This window comes from Perca fluviatilis, chromosome 20, assembly GCF_010015445.1.
Source record: "Perca fluviatilis chromosome 20, GENO_Pfluv_1.0, whole genome shotgun sequence".
Classification (NCBI taxonomy): domain Eukaryota; kingdom Metazoa; phylum Chordata; class Actinopteri; order Perciformes; family Percidae; genus Perca; species Perca fluviatilis.
This window is the reverse complement of record NC_053131.1, coordinates 21,859,126-21,881,816: the sequence shown is the minus strand read 5'-3', so window position 1 is coordinate 21,881,816 and position 22,691 is coordinate 21,859,126. Positions and strand designations below refer to the sequence as shown.

The 22,691-nt window shown below is 40.9% G+C and overlaps 1 protein-coding gene across 1 annotated transcript in view; it reads right to left on the bottom strand.

Annotated features, from left to right (window-relative positions):
• The window catches only part of LOC120549171 (KATNB1-like protein 1), a 38,311-nt gene extending 36,578 nt beyond the window's left edge, over window positions 1-1,733 (bottom strand). The window contains exon 1 of the mRNA XM_039785851.1: window positions 1,602-1,733. The gene's annotated coding sequence lies outside the window, so the exon portion shown is untranslated. The remainder of the gene's footprint in view (window positions 1-1,601) is intronic.
• Window positions 1,734-22,691: the final 20,958 nt, after the last annotated feature.

Genomic DNA, 22,691 nt, shown 5'->3' with positions numbered 1-22,691 from the left:
CTGTGGAATCCTGGGCGATATTGGGGATGACGGAGCACAGCTGCTGACTCAGTGACTCATTTTTACCTCAGCAGGGAGAAGAAGGGAAGGAGAGAAGGAAATGGGAGAGCAATAGCTCTCGCCCAGACAAAGAACAGACACAGCCAGCTCCAGCAGGGAGAGACACCAACGCTACACTTCACTAAACAATTTTAAGTCTGCTATATCAGTTTGTACCGTCCTTTTCCTTTGGCAATGCACTTGGATCATGTTGCAATGCAATCATTTGGTTTATAAACAAGATAATATGGAAAAAGTCATGGTAAAAATATTCATCTTTTGGTTATCTCAGTAATTAGTGTGGGATAACTGAAGGCCGAAACTTGGGATTAAAGGGTTTCTCATGTAGCATTTATCTTTGTGGCTAAATGACAGCGACCCAAATATCTGTTTCTCTTTCTTCCCTCTGTCCCTGTTTCACTCTTAAAATTATGTGTGCAAGTCTGTGTTGTGTCGGAGTATTGGCATTATCAATAATTTTATGTTCTGGCAGATGAAAATGGATCAGTGATTCTTAGTCCTGGCAGTCAGGCTTTAGATTCACGGGTGAGAAGAGACGTGGTACAGACTATTCAAGCAATAGTGAAATAACTTGGATTAAAGTTGAGAAAAGATTATTTCCAAAAATTTTGTTCAAACAAAACGTCCATAGTAACTCTTTTGTAGGCAACTGTAAAAAAATAAATAAAATAAAAAACAGTTACATATAGTTTTAAATTGTAGCTGCCAGGTGAAAAACTTGATTATGTCAAAAAATACATTGCCATAAATCTAATCTAATAAAGAGGTAACATTTCCCTGAAGATTTGAATATAGGCCACTGATACGGCAGCTATGTTGACAGCAGCTGAACCCAATCTAATGCATGAACTCTGACACACGCACACAAATTTGACAAAGATTTCTCTCCCTTTAAATCTGGGAAAAGAGCATCTTCTTCTGTAAGATTTCCGATTATTGAAGTATCACACAGCTTTAAAATGTGATTTTTGCATTCATTCACACTCATGCTGTTTGTCAGAGATGTTTTATTTCACAGCTCTAAAAGTGGCACATCCTCACAGCAGAGTGTGTGCATGGGTGTCTATGAAGATTAATCAAAATGGTAACAGTCTTGACTTGGTGGCCCCTCCGCACTGTTTGCAGCCCCATAAATCAAGACACTGTGATTACAGACACATTGGTTTTGATTAAACTTTTCCCACTAGTACAGGGAGATCATTCTGAAACACTCTGCTTTAATCATCATTAGACAATACAATGAAATGTCACAGCGGTAGCACATCTCTGACTACCACAGTGACTATGACTCTACTTGAGCAATCAATGCATTTAGCGAGCAAAAATCTCATGACATCAGCCGTGACTGCATTGGAAAGAACCTCATAACATAAACAAATTGCAGGCTCTCACAGTCTCAGACCAAAACTACTGAACCCACATCCACGGATAGAACTGTTCCTCCAGGAAATTGATGCAAAAAAGAAAATCGACAAATAACAAACAGATACACATACCAGCACAGATCAAAGACAGCTGAAAAAGTGGAACATAGCACATACCATTTCTTTCTGGGAGTGTGTTTTCTGGAGATGACACGGTTGCTTTGCCCAAATATGGCAGCCGCTGTCCTCGTACTGTGTCCTGCTGAGAGGGACAACCACTGTAAAAGTCTCAGAAACAGCAGACTTCAATTACATAACAGACTTGGCAATGACTAAGAGTATATGCTAAAGGCTTAAACCTTGAGCCAGGCAGGATTTGTCAATGGAGGTGGCTGGAATGTCTGGTATGGCTGGTGGTACCACCAGCGGACAAAACGGAACAATCTGCTGTTTGTTAAGTCAGCACAAGAACAAACAAGCTTTTATTGTTGTCCAAAGTGAGTTATTGAGGTTGTGTAACCAAATCAAACAAAAAGAGACATAAATGAACATGCCACACTGCGGGTTCTGACACTGATACCAATAATCATTTCGTGAAGACGTGACGTCTGCAGTTGAGAATCAGTGGATTGACTTCTCGAAAATAAGACATATCAAAGTTTTCCACTCTGCCTGAACGTCTGAAGAGGCCCTTTGGATCTTAATGATCTGATGGTGTGTTTAGCAAAATCGCCATGAGTCAGAGGTTTTCAAAAAATGAACACCCGGTTTCGATTGTTGTTTTTGTGTTTGTGCCGGTGATTGATACACACCATTTGGTAGAACATGTCCGGAGTGATAGTGTGATTTGTCAATTTACGATAACTGGTGTGAAAAACAATGAATACTACATTTGTGTTTATTGCAAGTTTTATTGTTCAGTACCAGAGAGAAGAATGTGGGATTTTTTCCCGGCACCATTACATTCCTTATCATACATCTGAAATAAATTAGCCATATAAGTACACAGCCAAAAAAAGTAATACAGATTCCTTGTAGCAGCGCTGAGCAGCCTTTGGGAGTCTGTGTTGATAGGCATGAGTAAACATGGTTGCTATGCAGTGAGGGAAACTGAAGAAAACCCTCAATACATAGCAGCTGCTGTTGCAGTTATTCAGGTATCTACGCTATATTTATAGAGATTTACATCAGATTCAGCTTGTTTACATCCAGGGGTGTAGTGGTAAAAAAGGTTCTGTCATCAGGTGGACCATGACGCGGTCACTGGTAAGGTGGGCCACGGCCTACCGGTGTATGTGTATCCTGATGACATCGCTATAGGCTATCATTTGATGGTACCAAGGGTATCACTGGTTGTTCCTTCATAAGTCACACAATCACTATTCAATACATTAATTCTCTCTCGAATTGTCCTGTCTCTGTTTCTTCATTCTCTGTTTGTCTTACCTCTTTTCCTCCTCTCTATATCTCTTCTCTCTGTGCTCTCTGCATCATTTTCTGTCTCACCTCTGTCTGTAAAATGAAGTTAAAATGGAGAAAAGACAGCTTAGCACACCACATCCTGTCAGGTAGCCGGTCACATTATAAGGCTTATAGGCTAACCCTTTCAGACAAACCATTAAACTAAATTATTTAGCTGTTATTATTATTATTATTATTATTATTATTTAATGTTTAGGTATCCGGTCTGAATGCTTATCTACACCTTTAAGTTAATTGACTTAATACTGTCTCTGTGCCAGTACCATTTCGAGAAGGGCAAGGGGGAGGGGGGGACTCCCCCGTCAATCATTTCAAATGGTAGCCAGTCAGAGTAAACTCGCCCATTTATTTCTCTAAGGACTTTATTATGTCTGGGATATGAAGTCATGTAGCATCATCTACAATTAGTTGTGAAGACATTGTACTCTAGATTGTGTTTTATTGGTGAGCTAATTATGATAAATTAAACTCTATTTCAGGCTACACCGCAAACGCGGTTGGTTAAAGGTCCCATGACATGGTGCTCTTTGGAGGCTTTTATATAGACCTTAGTGTTCCCCTAATACTGTATCTGAAGTCTCTTCTTCTTTCCCGTCTTGGTGCAGAATTACAGCAACTAGAGCCAGTCCCACAATGAGCGTTCCTTAGTATGTGCCATTTCTGTGTCTGTAGCTATTGAGGAGGAGAGGGGGGGGGGGGCAAGGTGGAGGGTGGGGGTGTGGCCTTGACCAACTGCCACTTTGCTCGTTTGAAAGCCATGATGTCTCTCTCTCATGGGTGGGCTAAATTCTCTGGGCAGGCAAAGCAGAGAAAGGGGAGGTAACCTTGCTCCTTATGACCTCATAAGGAGCAAGATTCCAGATCAGCCCATCTGAGCTTTCATTTTCTCAAAGGCAGAGCAGGATACCCAGGGCTCGGTTTACACCTATCGCCATTTCTAGCCACTGGGGGACCATAGGCAGGCTGGGGGAATGCATATTAATGTTAAAAAACCTCATAAAGTGACATTGTCATGCCATGGGACCTTTAATATTATTATAACATTAACTAGCTGACTAGCAAAGGGAGCTTGTTGTCACTAACTTTCAGTGGCTTAAATGCCAGAGAATGCATGAAATTGTGGCTTGTTGAGTCAGTGGCATGAATCTACCGTGAACCAAATTAAACTCAAAAACATTAAGTTCAGTACTGTTTTCCGAGCTCACTCACTTTGGGCCTGTAGTTGTTAAAAACGGGGGGATATCCATTTTTAAAATCCATTCATTACATGAGACGTGATGTAGTGTAGGCTAGTGGCTGACAAATCTTTGATGCAGTCTGCTGCTTCCTGCTGGCTACGCAAGAGATTGGTCAACACTGACAGTCCCATAATGCAGCGCAATATGGATAGACTTTGTCTTAGGTTTAATAACCTATGAAACTAATAATGAACAATATGAAACTAAAACGACATAAGCTTAATTTAGAATGGCTTAGGGACGATAGGCTATTTGGAGTTGGATAAACACTATTTAGTGGTGGATAAACGCAATTTAGAAGTGGGTAAACGCAATTTAGAGGTGGGTAAAAGCTATTTCCGAATTTCGGGAGGTGCATAAACGGCGTTTACATGCGTTTAGCCTCCACTACATCCCTGTTTACATCATATACTGACCTCCACTCTATAAATACCAACTAATACAATGCGGTACAGTAGCAAGAAATATGTGTTTGGTAATAAGATTACACAAACAAAAGAAAATTTTTTTTATTTAGGGCCACCACAAGGTAAGAACAGTAAATGACAGAAAACACTACAGAATAAAAGGCCTGAGGCACTCCAGAGCCAGTGTCTGGAGGACTCTAACACTGACTGAACATGCTAAATGAAATGCATTCAACAACTAATAACTAAAAAACAAACAAAACAAACTAACTTTATTCCTTAATCGTCACATACACACAGTACACTGTAGTGAAATTCTATTACTGTATTTAACCCATCCTGTATAAGATTTATTGCCAAAACATTGTTACCACAGAGAAATAATCTACCAAACACAAATTTCCTTACTTTTTGTGCTAAATTTATTAGAAGCTGTGGACAGCTATACATACAGCGTCCGGAGAGCAACTCTGGGTTCAGTGTCTTGCTCTCTCTGCCAACCTTGTGAATGTGGGGCAACCAGTTTACCTCCAGGCCACAAGCCACCCCATATAATATGTAGCCAGTGGTCCAAGATATGAGAAGTAAACATGCCCGGTTAGAATGCAGGGTTTCACATCAGCATGTTTCAGTAAAAACATATTTCATCTTCTTATTGGACAAGTCACTCTGTTGGAATTTGCTGCAGGAAGCGCACATGGTTGATGAAAGGGAGAGTGCAGCCGGCCTTTTGTCATTATTTTATTGATTACTGGAACTGCTTCCCTTCAAGTCCAGTCACTTGTACTAATATGGCCGTGTGAGGGATCACCAAAACTTCAGTGTTCCTCTGCAGGAGCGTAAGAATTATTTTGTAAGAAAAGTTAGTTCCCTTCTTTACAGTTCCCTTCAGTTCTGGAGAATTTTGTGGTTTGGAGCTTACTGTTATGGTTTTCTGACCCGCAACTTTACTGTTTTGGTTGACTCTCACAGCTCTCAGCAGCAGAAGGCAGCCGTTTTTGGCAAAAAACTTTTAAAACCCACTACACTCCCTGCCCAGCACAGAACAACAAACACAAAAAGTTAGCAACTAGCTAGAGAACATATTGTAACATTTAGCAGCTGAAAGCTAGATATTTTCCTTAGGAGTTGGAGGCGCTGAAAATCGTATTTGCAAGGTGGCCAGTGTCCAAGTGTCCAAGTGTCCAAAGTCCAAATAATGCTAATGGTACTTTAAATATAATAACATATTTTTATTTATTATATATTATTTTGGTACTCAGTGGAAATCCTCATTATAGATAATGCACTTTGAACAGAAGTACAAATTACAGCAACTTTTTACATGTGTTTTCAATTTTGGTTTGACATAGAGGTTATTATACAGGTTTTTACATTTTGTGTAAATTGCTCATTCATACTGTTGATGTAAAGCTTTCAGTGTGGGACGTGACATTGTGCATTCAGTCTGGAAAAGGAACTGCTGAACTAGGTGCCTATTAAAGAAATAAATGCACAATTTTTGAACAAGGCAGCACATTTCATTTTAAAGAAAGAGGCTTTATTTTCCTCTCCAGCTGTGCCTGTCCTTGTTGGCAGCGCGGTTCTTCTTGAGAAGAATCCTGGCCACAATCTGAACAATATCTCCAGCTGAACCCCATGCCGTGATAAATGACCAAGAAGTGCTGTAATTCACTGTTACTCTCTGGTGGGTCCTTAAAGACTTGTGGTACTATTTTCATACAGACAATTTGCATGGTAGCTGATGTTGTCACAGACTGTACGTAACACAGAGCTCATCTAAGGATGATTGAGTAGAAAAATCATTTTAAAAATGAAAAATAAAATGAAGGAAGTGAAAGTCCGTGATTTATTTTCAGGTTAAAAAACTGACAGATTGCTGTTTGTGATTCATTTGAGGGCCTGTAAACTTTGGAAAGTCAGACAGTCGACTCAAAACAAGCTGACATGATATATACAGTGTTATAGCTGTCTTGTTTAAAGAATATAAAGCTGGATTAAAACACGGCAACTGTGTTTATGTGAAGCCTCTCTCCAGTCATCGCTGTGGTTAGCCACAGCATTCCTGCCACAAATACCATTATAGTCATACCTGCTTCTATGCACAAACCACAGGAGCAGACAGACACCCAAATAATGATTCCATTTGTACAGATGACTATACCATTCAGCCACCCAAGAAATGGTGCAAAGTTGAAAACTGCTTATGTTTAAGTAGTAAAGTCCGATATCTCATCCCAGTGAATAATGCAAAAGCTGATGAACTGTTAGTGAAAATACTAGCACTGATTCATCACAGTGAGGGTCAGACTACAAAGCTTTTGTGCACATGGAAGTTTAGCTTTGTGTTACGATGGATTTATGGAAATGAGAATTCTATAATTATTGCTCCATAAAGGGAGCATTTGGGGAAAAATAAATCCTGGTGGTGTGATACGCCTTGACTTTAAAGATGGTGCGGTTTTTAATTCCTAGTGTGTGGCGTGCTAATAAATGTCAAGAAGGATATGCTATCTGAAAGCCAATATGCTATTACTGGGCAAATTAAACTGATTTCCAAATTATTTAACACAATATATAGATGCACATTTCATTTTTTCATTTTCTAAATTTAAAAGAAAATGAAGAAGTGAGGGAACTTAAGTACTGAATGAATGCATTTAAGGCACTAAGGCTCCCCAAAATCACTCTCTTGTTCACTCATTCACTTCTCCCTAACTACTGACACTTAATAAACTTAGCACAAAAAGTAAGGAAATTTGTGTTTGGTAGATTATTTCTCTGTGGTAACAATGCTTTTTGGCAATAAATATTATACCGTTGGAAAGCCTGCTTAGTTCCCTTTCAAATGGTGCCGAATTTGTAAGGAAAATGCATTTGTGGGATGAGCAGCAGTGCTGAGTATGTGAGTTTCGCTCTGCCAGTGCCAAACTTATTTACTTATTTTACTTAAACTTATTCTGCTATTGACTCGTTTGGTGGATTGGATGATTGAAGTTTGAAGAAACAAGACATATTGGCAATTTTACAATTTATTCATTTAACAAACAGGAGCCTCAGTAGCGTGTGGAACAACCATACACAGCCACAACAGCCTGGCACCTCCTCCTCATGCTGGTCACCAGCCTGGTCACACACTGCTGTGGGATGGCATCCCATTCTTCAACCAGCATTTGTCGCAAGTCAGCTAACGTGGTTGTGTTGGTCACTCTGGCACGAACAGCACACCCAAGCTGAGTGTTCAATGGGGTTGAGGTCAGGACTGCTGGCAGGCCATTCCATCCTCTCCACTCCCATATTCTGGAGGTAGTCTCTGATAGACCTTGCCATGTGGGGGCGAGCATTGTCATCTTGGAGGATAGAGTTCGGTCCCAGACTGTGGAGATATGGGATTGCCACTGGTTGCAGTATCTCATCTCTATATGTCTCTGCATTGAGATTGCCTCCAATGATGACAAGCCTCATTTTTCCAGTGAGGGAGATGCCGCCCCACACCAACACACTGCCTCCACCAAAATGTTTTACTCTGTCGGTGCAGCAATCAACGCTTCTCCACACTTTGACCCTACGATCCAACTGCCGTAGGCAGAATCTGGACTCATCACTGAACATAACGTTCCTCCACATATTCAGGTTCCAGTGCACAAGTTGCTGACACCAGCGCAAACGGGCCTGACGGTGAAGGGCAGTCATGGAAGGACTCCTGGCAGCCCTATGAGACCGGAGAATGGCTGCGTGCAGTCTGTTCCGGATTGTCTGGGCAGAGAGCCGTCGGCCATATCGTCCTGCAAACCTTGACTGTAAACTACGGCACCTAAGTGCTGACAGGGTGAGGAAATGGTCTTTTTGGGGTGTCGTCTTCTTGGGATGCCCACTTCGCGGCCTGTCTTTGACATCCCCCGTTATATGGAACTTGGCCTTCAGTTTGGCGATGGTACTAGGGCTCACTCCAAATAATGCCGCAACTTGGTTTTGCGGAACACCAGCTTGAAGTTGCCCTATCACAAGGGCCCTATCCAGATCAGTCAAACATGCTGATTCTTGGAGCAGACACTTACTGACTGCTGTACTTACAGTAGTAGGGCCCATGCTCACAGGTGCTGCCAATCAGGCACCTGATTGGCAGCACCTGGGGGTACCAGAAGCTCAAAACAAGTGTCAATAGCAATAGCAAAATAACCTGTTTGGCAATGGCAGAGAAGTTTTTCATGGGCGCAACCCACATACTCAGCGCTGCTGCTCATCCCACAAATGCAAGATTTATTGCCAAAAAGCATTATTACCACAGAGAAGTAATCTACCAAACACAAATGTCCTTACTTGTTGTGCTAAGTTTAGTTTACTTAATTGTGAGCAGTAAATTGAGATTTATATTATCATACATTTTGTATCATCACTGACTGTAATGTCGCACAACACAACTATCGTAACAAATTAAGATTGCATTGTAGGATTGTCAGCAAAAAGTAGTGTCCATGCCATGAACACTACTTTTTTTTTTCATTCAAATATTTGAGGGTACTTATTGGACACACATTTTAGCGTGTTCACATGCTAACGTACGCCAATTAGCATTAAACACAAACAGCTATGGCTGATGCAAATGCCGTTGGTTTTGCTGGTATTATTCCAGAAAAGTTACAATTTCTCCTGAAGGGAACATGAATGTCTGTTTCAAATTTCATGGCAGTTGATCCAATATTTGTGTGGACATTTCACATATCACAGACATTTTATGTCAACCTCCTGGTGGCACTAGATGAAAAGTCAGAAGATCAAGTTGGTAGGATTCTTCATCTGGATATCTGTACCAAATTGCATGGCAATCCATCTAATAGTTGTTGAGATGTTTTAGTCTGCACCTAAGTGGGGGACTAGCCGACTCACCAACCATCATCCCTAGAGCTGCTAAACATTTGCTTCTGTATACATTTGTTATCTGTGATATCACTAGTGCAATGTTCTCTAATCAGCTTTGCATGAGTCATTTGTCCCTTGGGTGGCAGTATTCACCTTCACAGCTGAAGTCATTTTATTTCCCTTCCACAGAATACTAGTTGTTCTGATTGTCATGCAAGTTTGGTAATGACCTAAGACTTTTCAAGCGCTTTAACAAATCCTATTGAAGTAGGTGAATCATTGTCAATGATTAGTATCAAAATTCAGTTTCTGGTCCTTTGAGGATCCAGTCTTCCGCTACTGAATAGACTGTTATTCCAAAAACGTATTATAGACTTTGTTTTGGCTTTGAAAGGTCAATATTTCATGTGGAGTATAGAGTAACACGTGCTGCAGAGACATTTTTATTTCTGTAATACAACACTTTTATTTTATGTGCATGAAAAATATTTTCCAAGAAAATCACAAAAGCAGGTTACAAATTCTGAATTAATTTATGCCCTTTACTCGTTCAGTGTCAAATGAGGCCAATCTCTGGGGGTTCATTATTGCAACATTAGCTTTAGCACGGTCACCGAATACATTTATTTTATTCACTCACTGTGTGATTGATGATGATATTTGAATAAAATATACTGCTGTGTTTCTGTCGCTAGGCAATATAAGGATATTACAGTGGTCCTTTCAGCATGAAGCTGCTACACTACACAGGTCTGGGGTTCATCATTTTGATTTGATGTCTTTGAAGTTTGTCATATTTTTTTTTAGTAGTGACAGTTTGTTAAAAACACATCTTCTCTTACAAAATACTGAAACATTTGAGGGCAATTACACTTTAAAATACAGAGAAATGAGAAACCAATGATTATGAAACTACTGCTTTAAACACTTTATGTGAGTATGACTGATCTAAGCTAAAAGAAAAAATATGAAAGGTAATATGACACATTTTTGTTTATCTAATGGTTTATTTATTTATTTATTTTTTGGGGGGGGGTCGTTCCTTTATTGGATAGTAATAAGTAAAGGGTTGATGTGAAATGGTTGCTTTCTCCCTTTTCACCACACTAGCCCCTGTTCCCCAACATTGTTTTTGTGTCTGCTTAATTATTCATTTCAGTCCAATGTTTCAGTTTATTTGATACATTATCAACCAATTTGTATACTTGACACAAGCTTGTTGTGTTTGTTTGTTTAATGGGTTCATCATAGGATTAAGGTGTTCACCCTATTGTGTGTGTGAGTGATGTTTTTCTTTGTTGTTGTTCTGCCTGGGATGTTGAGGGAGATCAGCTGCTCAATCAAGGAAAGTGCAAACAGGTTTGCCTTATTATGTCCTTAGCAGGGAGGGGTTGGGCACTAGCCTCTGAACACCCACACAGGTGATTTCAGTTATTGTGGCTGATTAGACCTCTGCTCAGGTAGAAGGTGGACGGGAGCTTTCATGGGAATTTATTACGTCACAAATTTCATCTACCAATAAGCATGATAAATGTGTCATTTGTCCTGCCCTAACAGGTGCAACAAAGCTAACAGGAGGCTCAAGAAGATAGGCTCGTTCGAGATGAACTGCGCTTCGCCTGTAGAGTGGACGAGAGCAGGCGAGAGCAGCCGGGGGGCGGTGACACAAATCCGCTGTCAAGTCGGACAGTTTCTAGCCGATTCCAGCGGCCTTCAGGCTGAACAGGAAGTCACAGAAACACTGTGGTCCGATTCCGATTTAATAAAATGTTATCAGACCCATATATCAGCTTGTACACAGTCTCCAGTTGTCTTAATTATGACAGAGTAGGCCTAGCTCTCAAAATGCTCTACATGCGATCTGTTGCTGATTTTAATTAACAACACACTGTAGATGATCCATAATCTGAACAGATTTAGTCTCTTGGACTTCTAAACATAACCATCAGCCACACAACGTGTTCTGTACAGAATAAGCCTTTAAATCAGACAAATAACAGTTACAATCCCTCCAATTCAAAATCAATAAAAAGTTTATATAAAACGTCATCATGTTGAGTCGATGCTGAATCAATCAGCTGTTAGATCAGCTGAGAGGCCAGCTTTTCCCAGCATGCCCTGGGTCCGCCTGGGTCTTGCAGTCAGTGAAAAGATATGTCAATGGTGAAAAGCAACTGCGCTGCCTGCGTCTCAGAACTGCAGCCGCCTTGATCTCGTGAGGTTATCGTTGCCCACGTGTGCGTGACGTCAGAGCAGGTCGGGATCAAGCAAGGGGGTAAGCTTCGCTTCAGAACTCGAACCTCCTATGGCGCCATTTTGTTGCTACCTGGCCATCACCTCCGTTAGCATTCCACTGACTTTGGCGCCACTTGACAGCGAATAATTTTACATCTGAAGCGTTTAAAGACTCTATTTGTCCATTGTTTAGTTCTAAAGAAACACGACAATGTATAAAAGGCTCCATTACCTTGTACCTCACGTTATGGCTCCGTAGCAGACGTTTTTGTAAAAATAGGCTAACGATTGTGTCACATAGTAGAGGAATTACCGTATAGTACAGGAGAAGCTTGCAGGCAGTTTCGACTTACATGAGCTGTTTAAGATTAATTACTAATGTTAACTAGTATTTTAGTTAGCAATAATTAGCCTGTGCCCATGTTATCTCCTTACATATACCTACACTCTCCGTCTCTGTAAGATTGGGAATGATTGAGATTTCTCTTGGCACAGCTACCAGAAGACTTACAACTTTCAGACACGTTGCTCACGTCACATTTACGTTGTCTCTCTCAGTTGGAGGCTGCACAGTAAAGCTGGCCATCACCAGAAAAGTGCTTCTAATATCCTTCACTGGTCTCCGTCCAGAGACACAGGGTCTGTTGGTCCATTATATACTGTCTATGGGATCGAGTCGGACACAAATCTAACCGGCATGCATTGGGCGGCGATCGCCGGTGATCGATTCTGCGCAGATCTGGCTCATCTTGAACGAGCCTGATGTCAATCAATCAGTCTATACACACCCACACAGTCCTGGGAAGAGGTCTAATCAGAAAACACCTGTGTGGGTTGTAGTGGAAGTTTCCTTTGCAGCAAGGGTAGAGTTTTCAGAGTTTAGTAAATTGAAACAAATAAAACAGACTGAGACTAAAACCAAGTTGGGTTTTTGTATTTTATTAAAGATATATTTTCAAATAGGAGCAACATGATTTCACAAAAGGCCGCAGCCCAGTGTGGAGTCAGTTTCTCAAATGAGTGAACAAGAACACTAGGCTTATATGCATCTTCAGAGTGACAGCACACACGCACTTGGCTTATTATGACGCTACAATTTTGACAGGCAATCTGATACACATGAAGACAATCAGAGAAATACAAGAGACATCTTGGAGTCATCTCACCTCCTCCTCCCTGTACGACTTTCACCCCCCAGTTACATCTTAACTGGCATGGGAAAACTAGAGATAGTATAAGGGTGACCTTGTACCTTTATCGGTTCAGGCAAACAGTGCTCACATAATGTTCCAGACTGGGTGTCTCACAAAGTTAGAATCAAAATCTGCATGTGGGAAATGAGATAAACTCTTTCAGCATTTGTGAGAGAATTAAAGTACAAATAAAACACAAAAATATAAGGAATTATGCTTAAATGTAATTTTCCCATTACAGGGTGTCCAGGGTCTTTTAAGATGTAGGAAGACAGGTAAGTTCTAAATTATGTAATATTTGGGATGCTCATTGGTACGGATGGGTTTCATACAGGTTATTGGATGAGAGGTGATCAATGAGTTGCTGAGCCACTGCTTTTTTGACTTTTGTAAAGAATGGCAGATTTGTGATTGGTCTGTAGTTGTTGATCAAATCGAGGTCTGGTTATGTTTCTTTAGCAGTGGTCTGATAACACCTGTTTTAAAAGATTCAGGCAGTGGGCTGAGCATCGGAAAAAGGTTCTTAATAAACTTAGAAGGAATAGGATTGAGTTAACAAGTAGGCTTGGAGGAGCGTACCAGTTTAGAGAATGAATCAAGGGAGATTTTCTCAAAGTGGGTGAGTTTGCAAGATGAAAACTGTTCAGATGTAATGGCCCCGTCCTGGGTGGGTTAGTCTTTGCCAGGTCATACACCTAAAATACCCAAGTACATATAATTCTTATGTTGCTCCAGACATCTAATTATACCATTTTTAGAAGCCATTCTTCATGACTTTTGAGAAGTGAAATGTGTGCCAGGGGCACTAACATTACATAACAGAACAATTTAATGGTGAAAAGCCATGGAAAGTCTCCTTGTTAAGGAGGATAATTGAGCTTCTGTGGTTGTCTCATATTTACTCCCCCTGTTGTTTCTGTTTACAATGAGGCCTTCTTAAAAGACAGTGAATGATTTAGGTGTTGATGAGTGGAACATTTTTATCAAATTGTGATGTGTTTATGGCTGTCCCCTCTTCCTCTTATTGTTAATATAATGAATGCAGTCATCGTCTGGGGAAAAAGGCCAAACCACAGGCCTGTTCATACAGACACTCAAAGCTCACTGGTTTCACTCATAAAACACTTGGGCCTATCCAATTACTTAATTGACAGAATAACTTGAGTTATTAATTCATTAATATTATAAAAAGAAAAAAATACCAGGTGGTCACAGTAGTAAACGTGCTCCTGAAGTCAAACTGGGAAGCCACTGGGCTTACTTCAGGCACACATGCACTGAGGATGTTAATGGAGACCTATTATGCTTTTCCATATTTTCTGTCATATCTATAATGTTACAATGTCGGATGTTCATTTTAAACATAAGCTTCAAAGCTTCAAATAATGAGGTAAACATATTTAAAAGAAATCCCTGTGAGCCAAAACCTCAGATTTCACAATGTTTTGAACACTCCTGTTTGAACAGTTTTTTTGCTAGTCTTGGCCCAGTACGACGTCATTCGGGGTCATTTTTTCTATTTATGGTCATCTGCTCCAGGTACGCTACTGCAGTGTTTATATTAGGCTACATACACTGCTACATGTAGTTACAAGCTAATGGCAGGGAAACCTGTAATCCTGGTTGCAGATGTTATTTTTTTCCCCAATTACGGATCACATTTGTGCTGGAATATGACCGACTGTGTAGTTTCTGATTCAGATGCCTTTATTGGGGATTTTTCACAGTAAAGTCCCGCTATATCAGTAGCAAACCATGGCTCTTAAACCATGGCCCTCTGATTCCCCCCTTCCCTAGTCAGGAAAAAAGGAAACTACCAGCCTAGCTTATTGTGTCCTCTCATATAGTACTGCAAACGTTATGTATGACAATTCCAGCTCTGAAACAAAAAATCAGACGCTAGTCCAGCCTTAACAATGAAATGAGCAAACAGCAGGGACAGAGTGAGTTATCACCTAAACAAAGAACAGCTGATTTCTTAAGCAAAATGCCAGTCCTTACAAATTAATCCATCATCACACAAGTTGTGTGTGCACTTCAGCGGAATATGGTGACAACGAGATGGGGTGCAAAATGCATGACAGCCACCCCCACAGGTGCCTATTTACACATTGAGCAGATTTGGAAAAACATTAGCACTCATTTGAAGTTGTGTGTCTGTCTACCTGATGGAAGTATGTCCTTTATTTGCTCTCCTTCTACTGTAGCTCTGTTTGGCCCTTACCAACTCCTGGCTCTTTAGCTGCTAGATGCTCCACTGTGTTCACCAGCTAGACGCTAACATTGTCTGTCTGCTGTTCGGTACTGTGCAGGTAGTGTACAGTCCCCTTAATAGTTTGGTTTTCGTCTGCTGTGGCTTGAAACTGGGTCGATAGACCAGTGAGACTGAACCAAAACAATAAAGTTGCAGGTTGTAAAACCAAAGTCAAGATGACAGAATGTTCCACAGACCTGATGGAAACAGAAGAGTCGGGTGATAATTCTCTCTAGGTTCGTCACCTTTAACATTAGCCCCATTTATGACCTAAGCACTCCGTACGTTACTTGAAATCCATCGTATTCCCCCCAATCTTAGGGGGAAAGTAAGAACTTGATTTATTTCCCCACCTATTATCCACCAGTGGGTTGTGTCTTCAAAGGTATTTTTGGATCTCACAATCTATATTTTCTGTCCGGAATGATAAAATGTTTTTCCAGGGTGAAACTAAATTAAAGCCAATCTTTCTACAGACTGTGACATTCTGTGCTTCTTCACTAGAACTTACAGGCCATATTGGTGGCTGGTGGAGTCTGGGAAAATATTGTATTTAAACTTTTTCATATCATTCCAGGGTAGAAAATAGACAGTGAGATCACAAAAATTTCCATTTCGCTGGTAATAAACATTCATGTCACAGGCTACTGTAACAAGAACATAGAACCATTATCAATGGTGAACATTCCATTTCTTTTAAAGAATGGGTGAATCGGGTGTAAAAGGGAGCCATCACTCTTTTATCTGATATATCCATTTAATGTTTATACGCTTTTGTGCATCTGTGATGTAATTGAGACTACAGATGGAGAACAATCCATAGTTATCGGATCTGGGTGCAGGGCACATCTAGTCCACATGTGGTGGCTTTTTTCAAGATCCTGTAATGAGACCTGCAAAATGATAAAAACAGGCCAACATTGGTTTGAATAAGACAATGACTGCAAGCAAACTCACAAACTGTGTGCCACTGTGAGGTAATCTGTGAACCTCAGACATGACGTGTTGGAGACAACATGACCACTGACAAGACTTCAAATGTTTATTAATGAGCTCCTTAGACTCACCACAGTTATGTTGCTGGATGCTTATAAAGACATGATCTAATCTGTAACCTTCTCAAACCCGTCAGATTACAGCTTTACTCTTCGCCGCGCAGCCTGCAGATCACTTTGTAATGTCATCTAAGATGGTATTGTCACAGATGTTAATCGTCATACTAGGTGGACAGTGTTTGAGAGTGAGGCAGCGGTTTTTCTGGCCTGCTGAGGAAGTTGTGTTGGAAATATGAACATGATGGTGAGGCCAAACGCAAGTCAGAATCATTAATGGGCCGATACCCAGAATTTGTGGTTTGCATATCGCTTTCTCTGCGTCTCAAGAGCGAAAATAACACAAAGGCAGCAAAGCTATCAGGGCACTAAGTGATTTAGCAGAAGGAAATTGCTTGTCTAATGTCTACAGAGAGGTTTGTGCAGAGGTATGCGCCCAAGTTTTCCATGATTGCATGTTCAAATCACAATAAATAACCCTCTCTGTCGAGCTACTTAGCCCGAGGTAAAATGTTCTGTTGCCCTGCCAGAAGCAATTGCCATTTAGAGAGCCTGGCAAGGTGCTAACGGTGTAAAATACCTGCAGTAGTGCTTACTGATCGCACCGCTAGAGGGGGGAATCTGGGTCCTCTGGCTGCAGCGCTGAGAGATTCAATATGTATCATAGCTGAATTTATATGCGCAAGTCTGCTTGGTGTTTAGCCTCAATAGAACAACACCAGTATTTGAGTATTTGGCACTTCCTTGACAGACATGCCCTCCACATATTTAATATACTGAACAAAATTAAAAAAGCAACACTTTTGTTTTTGCCCCCATTTTTCATGAGCTGAACTGAAAGATCTAAAGACTTTTTCTATGTACACAAAAGGCCTATTTCTCTCAAATATTCCGAAAACCGTCAGTATCTGGTGTGACCACCATTTGCCTCACGTAGTGCAACACATCTCCTTCGCATAGAGTTGATCAGTTGATTATGGCCTGTGGAATGTTGGTCCACTCCTCTTCAATGGCTGTGCGAAGTTGCTGGATATTGGCAGGACCTGGAACATGCTGTCGTATACGCCGATCCAGAACATCCCAAACATGCTCAATGGGTGACATGTCCAGTGAGTATGCTGGCCATACAAGAGCTGGGATGTTTTCAGCTTCCAGAAATTGTGTACAGATCCTTGCAACATGTGGCCATGCATTATCATGCTGCAACATGAGGTGATGGTCTTGGATGAATGGCACAACAATGGGCCTCAGGATCTCGTCACGGTATCTCTGTGCATTCAAAATGCCATCAATAAAAATGCACCTGTGTTCGTTGTCCATAACCCCACCGCCACCATGGGCCACTCAATCCACAACATTGACATCAGCAAACCGCACCCACACTCGCCATACAAGCTATCTGCCATACACCCTGTCTGCCATCACTGAAACCGGGATTCATCCGTGAAGAGAACACCTCACCAAAGTGCCAGACGCCATCGAATGTGAGCATTTGCCCGCTCAAGTCGGTTACGACAACGAACTGCAGTCAGGTCTAGACCCCAATGAAGACGACGAGCATTCAGATGAGCTTCCCTGAGATGGTTTCTGACAGTTTGTGCAGAAATTCTTTGGTTATGCAAACCGATTGTTGCAGCAGCTGTCTGGGTGGCTGGTCTCAGACAATCTTGGAGGTAAAGATGCTGCACGTGGAGGTCCTGGGCTGGTGTATTTACACGTGGTCTGCAGTTGTGAGGCTGGTTGGATGTACTGCCAAATTCTCTAAAACGCCATTGGAGATGGTTTATGGTAGAGAAATTAACATTCAATTCACGGGCAACAGCTCTGGTGGACATTCTTGGAGTCAGCATGCCAATTGCACGCTCCCTCAAAAACTAGTCCCATCTGTGGCATTGTGCTGTGTGATAAAACTGCACATTTTAGAGTGGCCTTTTATTGTGGCCAGCCTAAGGCACACCTGTGCATTAATCATGCTGTTTAATCAGCATCTTGATATGCCACACCTGTGAGGTGGATGGATTATCTCGGCAAAGGAGAAGTACTCACTAACACAGATTTAGACAGATTTGTGAACAATATTTGAGAGAAATAGAATCGACGCCTATTTTTCACGCGGAAGCGTTTCCAGGCAAAATAGAATAGGAAAAGATGTTTATATGTCGTTTAGACACGAATACATATTAAGAAATGACCTGTTGATGTTTGAAAGTCTCTAGGTTTTGATATAAATGCAGATATAAATGTAATTTAAAAAAAAATAATAGATTTTCTAATATTGCACCTGTCAATACAGAACGAAATATTCTGTAGCCTATTTTGCCGTCAATACTGCCGACGTTGTCTTTGCTGTAATCAAATCAGTATATATTTATGTTTAACATGGTATTTAATTTTATCAATGGGAAACATACATGTGTCAGACAAGGCTAGCAGCAGCACCGCATCAGACACGTTTCTGGTGTGTAAAGACATGTAGACGCCAATCCAAGCAGACGCCACGCAGCTGACACGCAACAGAAACGCCACGCTCACGCCACGCTCACGCCACGCAGGCATTGTGTAACCGGCATTAGATCTTTGAGTTCAGCTCATTTTAAAATGGGGGCAAAAACAAAAGTGTTGTGTTTATAATTTTGTTCAGTATATGTATATATGTTATGTACAGTCTGCAGGAAAGTACATGAACAGTGCAGCCCTGTTTCTAAAGGGAACGTTTTGGCCCCTTAAATAAAATAGGTGAATTCTTCTTGAGTTTACATTTCTATTAATTGCCCCTGCTGTGTCCATGCGCTCATATTGAAAAACAGAATACTTTCCTCACCACCATAAGAACTGTGTCATAAACTCAGCCTTACGGTAAATGATTTAATCGGAAATAAAGGCAGAAACGAGGTGTAAAAACGCCTCATAACAGTGCTGAAATTCTTTGAGCTGTAGATAATTTGCAGTGCAGACAGACACCATATGGAATTGTATTTGTGGTGCTATAATCCCAACACAGCAACGGCAAAAATGTGACAGTAAGTTATTGCTGTTTCATGTTCTGGCGTTGTGTGTAACACAGAAAAAATACTTTGCCTCAACGTAAAAATCATGCTTAGTAGACCCGCAAGGTCAACAAAACCACAAGAAAAGTTCTCGACGCAGGAGGCTGCTCTCAGCGTGTTAATCCCACAACTTTCCAGGAGTTTTTTTTCAGCTCGGTTGACTGGACTTTTGGCTGTTAGGTCCCCTATTACCGTAGTAGGTACAGGCACAATCAGCTTTTCCATGTGGTGGACATTCCAGGCCACATCTGTTTTCAATATAGCCACATGGCCAGCTGTTTCAGACCTATAGGCCCAGTCAGTCCACTGAAGCTATAAATGTGAATGGCATCAACATTGTTTAAATCCATGCAGTGTTGTCATGGAGAATTGTGTTAAATAAAAGCAATGATATACTGTATATTATTGTTGGAGCATATATAGAGTCTCATATCTGGTCCAAATAATGAGAAAGATGATATTTTGTTGCAAGCACAAGATTAAAGCTAAAATATTTTGACACAGCTGAACCCACTTGTTTACACCTTTCATAACACCATAACCACATTTGTCATTGAAGTAGCATCCAGGAGGTTGTCATTTGGTTGTAGACATTAGATAAATTATAGCTCTTTGTGGAAGGAAGTGAGCATACATCTTCGTGAGACATCTGCTTTTGATGTGCAATTTAAATCAAAAGAACCAACCATGTCTTTTCTTGTCAAGCCACAGCATCACATCCCCTCAATGTGTTATTTCTTTCATCCCTTATGCATTTCCCCACGTGTGGTACAACTACACTGCGGCAAGGTGTGAGAAACTGATCATATCTGCAGCAGATATCAGCAGCCACTGCCTGAACATCTGTCCAAAATTAAACTAGATGAAGATGACAAAAGAGCATACACAGTGTACAGTGTCTTGTTTTAATCACTCTTGAACAACCACCAGCAGATTTAAAGTCCCTCTCCACCCAAAAAATGGGTTTTGGTTATTGTTATTCTGTACTCCATTTGGACGTTTGACGTTCACTGGGCAGAATGATGTATGTGCAGAGTTTGACACCAGAAGGCTGTTTTCACATTCATCTGCGGAAGGGGGAAAGTTCCTCTGTGCTCACATTAGCCCTGTTTGTCTCATCCACAGCATGGGAGACAGTCCCGGATGGTTCCCATAGAAAAGCTCAGGGAAGGTTTTTTCTCTTAATCAGAGGTGAAAGTTAACCACTTGTACATTTGCCAAACCAACAAGTTAGTCATCGTGGTTGAAGTCTTTTCTCTTGTAAAACCTTAAAATACTGTTCTGATAAAGCATAAATCTCAGATTTGTGTCACTTGTCAAATGTTTGTTTTTTCGAGTGTGGAATGGACTCATATTGATTCTTATTAACCGTCAAGAACCAGTGTATGTTTTCTCCTGACCTCAATGACCTTGGCGCTGCCCACCACAATGAGGTGAAGAAGACGCTTTACTAGAAAACTTACTTTGACAAGTGACACAAAGGTAAGATTTACGCTTTCTCCCACACAATGGATAAAAGAGTCACAAATGTATTTAGCTCCTTTCACACATGCAGTCTATCCCTGAAATGTTCGGAAACGTTTCATGAATGAGGGCCATGTGTTGTCTGGTGCAATGGAAGTACATTTCCAGGATAAAGAAGCCTGACATTCAGCGCATGGCTCTGTGCAGGATGTCAGGCTTTGCCCCTCCCCTTCTGCAGTCTGTGTTACCGTCAAAATCCTTCCACTACTGGAAATAACAGCAACATACCTCCAAGCTAGCAAGCTACACGCTAAAATGTCAAGTTTTGACGAAAATTTAGAGCGTACAATAAGGCAGGCCTGCTTTGTTCTTTCGGGGGAGAATTTACACAGAAGAGAAAATATGTTTACAGCATTTACTATCTAACTGGGACATGCTAGCATGTTTGCCCACTGGTTATGGCTATCGTCTGCAGAGAGCTACTGTAGCGAGGGTAACGTTAAACACAGACATGGCTTAAAAATTCCATGGTTTTGGATCTATGTACTGAATTGGGTCCAATAGAGAGGGCAATGCGCCAGAACCGTGCCATCCCGGTCCAAATACAGGTACTCGCCACTCTGGGGGAAACCGGCTGTTTCCAGAGGGAAATGTCAGACAGCTAAGTGTTGTTGTTTTTTTGATTTTTTATATAAATATTTTATATAATCTTATATAAAATCTTATACAACTTATCACTAAGGCTTGTTTGGATATAATATATAGTTCTGTTAAATCTTATTATATACGTCTGGTATATCAAAGTTGTCCCCGAGTGCCGTAATGCCTGCCGTTTTGGACGTATTATTAATACATGTAGTTATAGATCATGTTTCCCTACACTGTGCAAGAACAGGCCGAAATTATAATTAAATTTGCAGCAATTCCTTAACGTCTGAGAAGTCTTTTGCTTTTTCTCCGCCAGTCATCATGATTTGGTGTAACAACTGCCAGTGTCATTCATATACTGATCAGCATTCACGAGGTGCTTTGCATTGACTATTTATGGTTGGGCTTGTACAGGGCGGGATAAGAGGCTGATCCACGTATGCACACTTGTAGGTAATCTCTGATTTATAAAGGGAACATTGCTTACAGGTGTGTAAGCAATGCTGTGTGTTTTCTTGGCGTACGCCATTTTGGGCATTTGGGCGTACGTACGCTTATAGTAAGGATCCCATGCACAGTTTTATAAATGAGACCCCATCAGATCAGTACAACAGAGTCTTGTTTTCGTCTTTCATCAGCAGCATTCTGGCAGGACCCTAGAGGAACATATCTGATGATTCCTCACACACTGAATTTGCCAGTTGTTGCAGCAGATAAACACTATAATCACAAATGCTATTTCCAGCTCTGAGTACATAAAATGCTCCATCAGTTCACCAAGGGCACACAATGCATTGAGAAATAAAGTAGAATGACACATTTGCCTCTTTCATCCTACACTTAACACAATTCTGTTATCCAGTAAACATTACCTCTTTGGCTTGTTCATGTGCACCTTCATGTAATGTGTCTTAATCTTTTCATGACAATCTTTATTTGCACTGGCTGTCAGGCAACTATTCCCTCATCAACCCAAAATAGTCCTTTGCCATCAACTCCCTATCACTGACTTCAGATTTCATGTGGTGATAGAGTCTGGACTCATCTGACCCTGGTTCTCATCTGGACTTTGGAACTGTGTCAAACTGCCCTGAAGGGGAGCTACTTGGACGGGAAAGATCCTTTACTGGGGTGCTGCAACCAGTTGTTCTTTAGCTGTTTATTTATCTTTTCCAAAGCAATCTTTTATACATTCCTCAACGTTTGTTGTTTGATTTGTTGCGTTTGGTAGTTAAAGATAAGATTAATTATTACATTTTCCTGCCTACTGGACAAATGACTGTTTTTAAGCATCTGGTGGTCAAACTAAATCAAACCTATCTCAATCCAGGGATTCAAGTCCTGATTTACAGTAACAGACGAAATCTGCGAGTATACATCCAACATG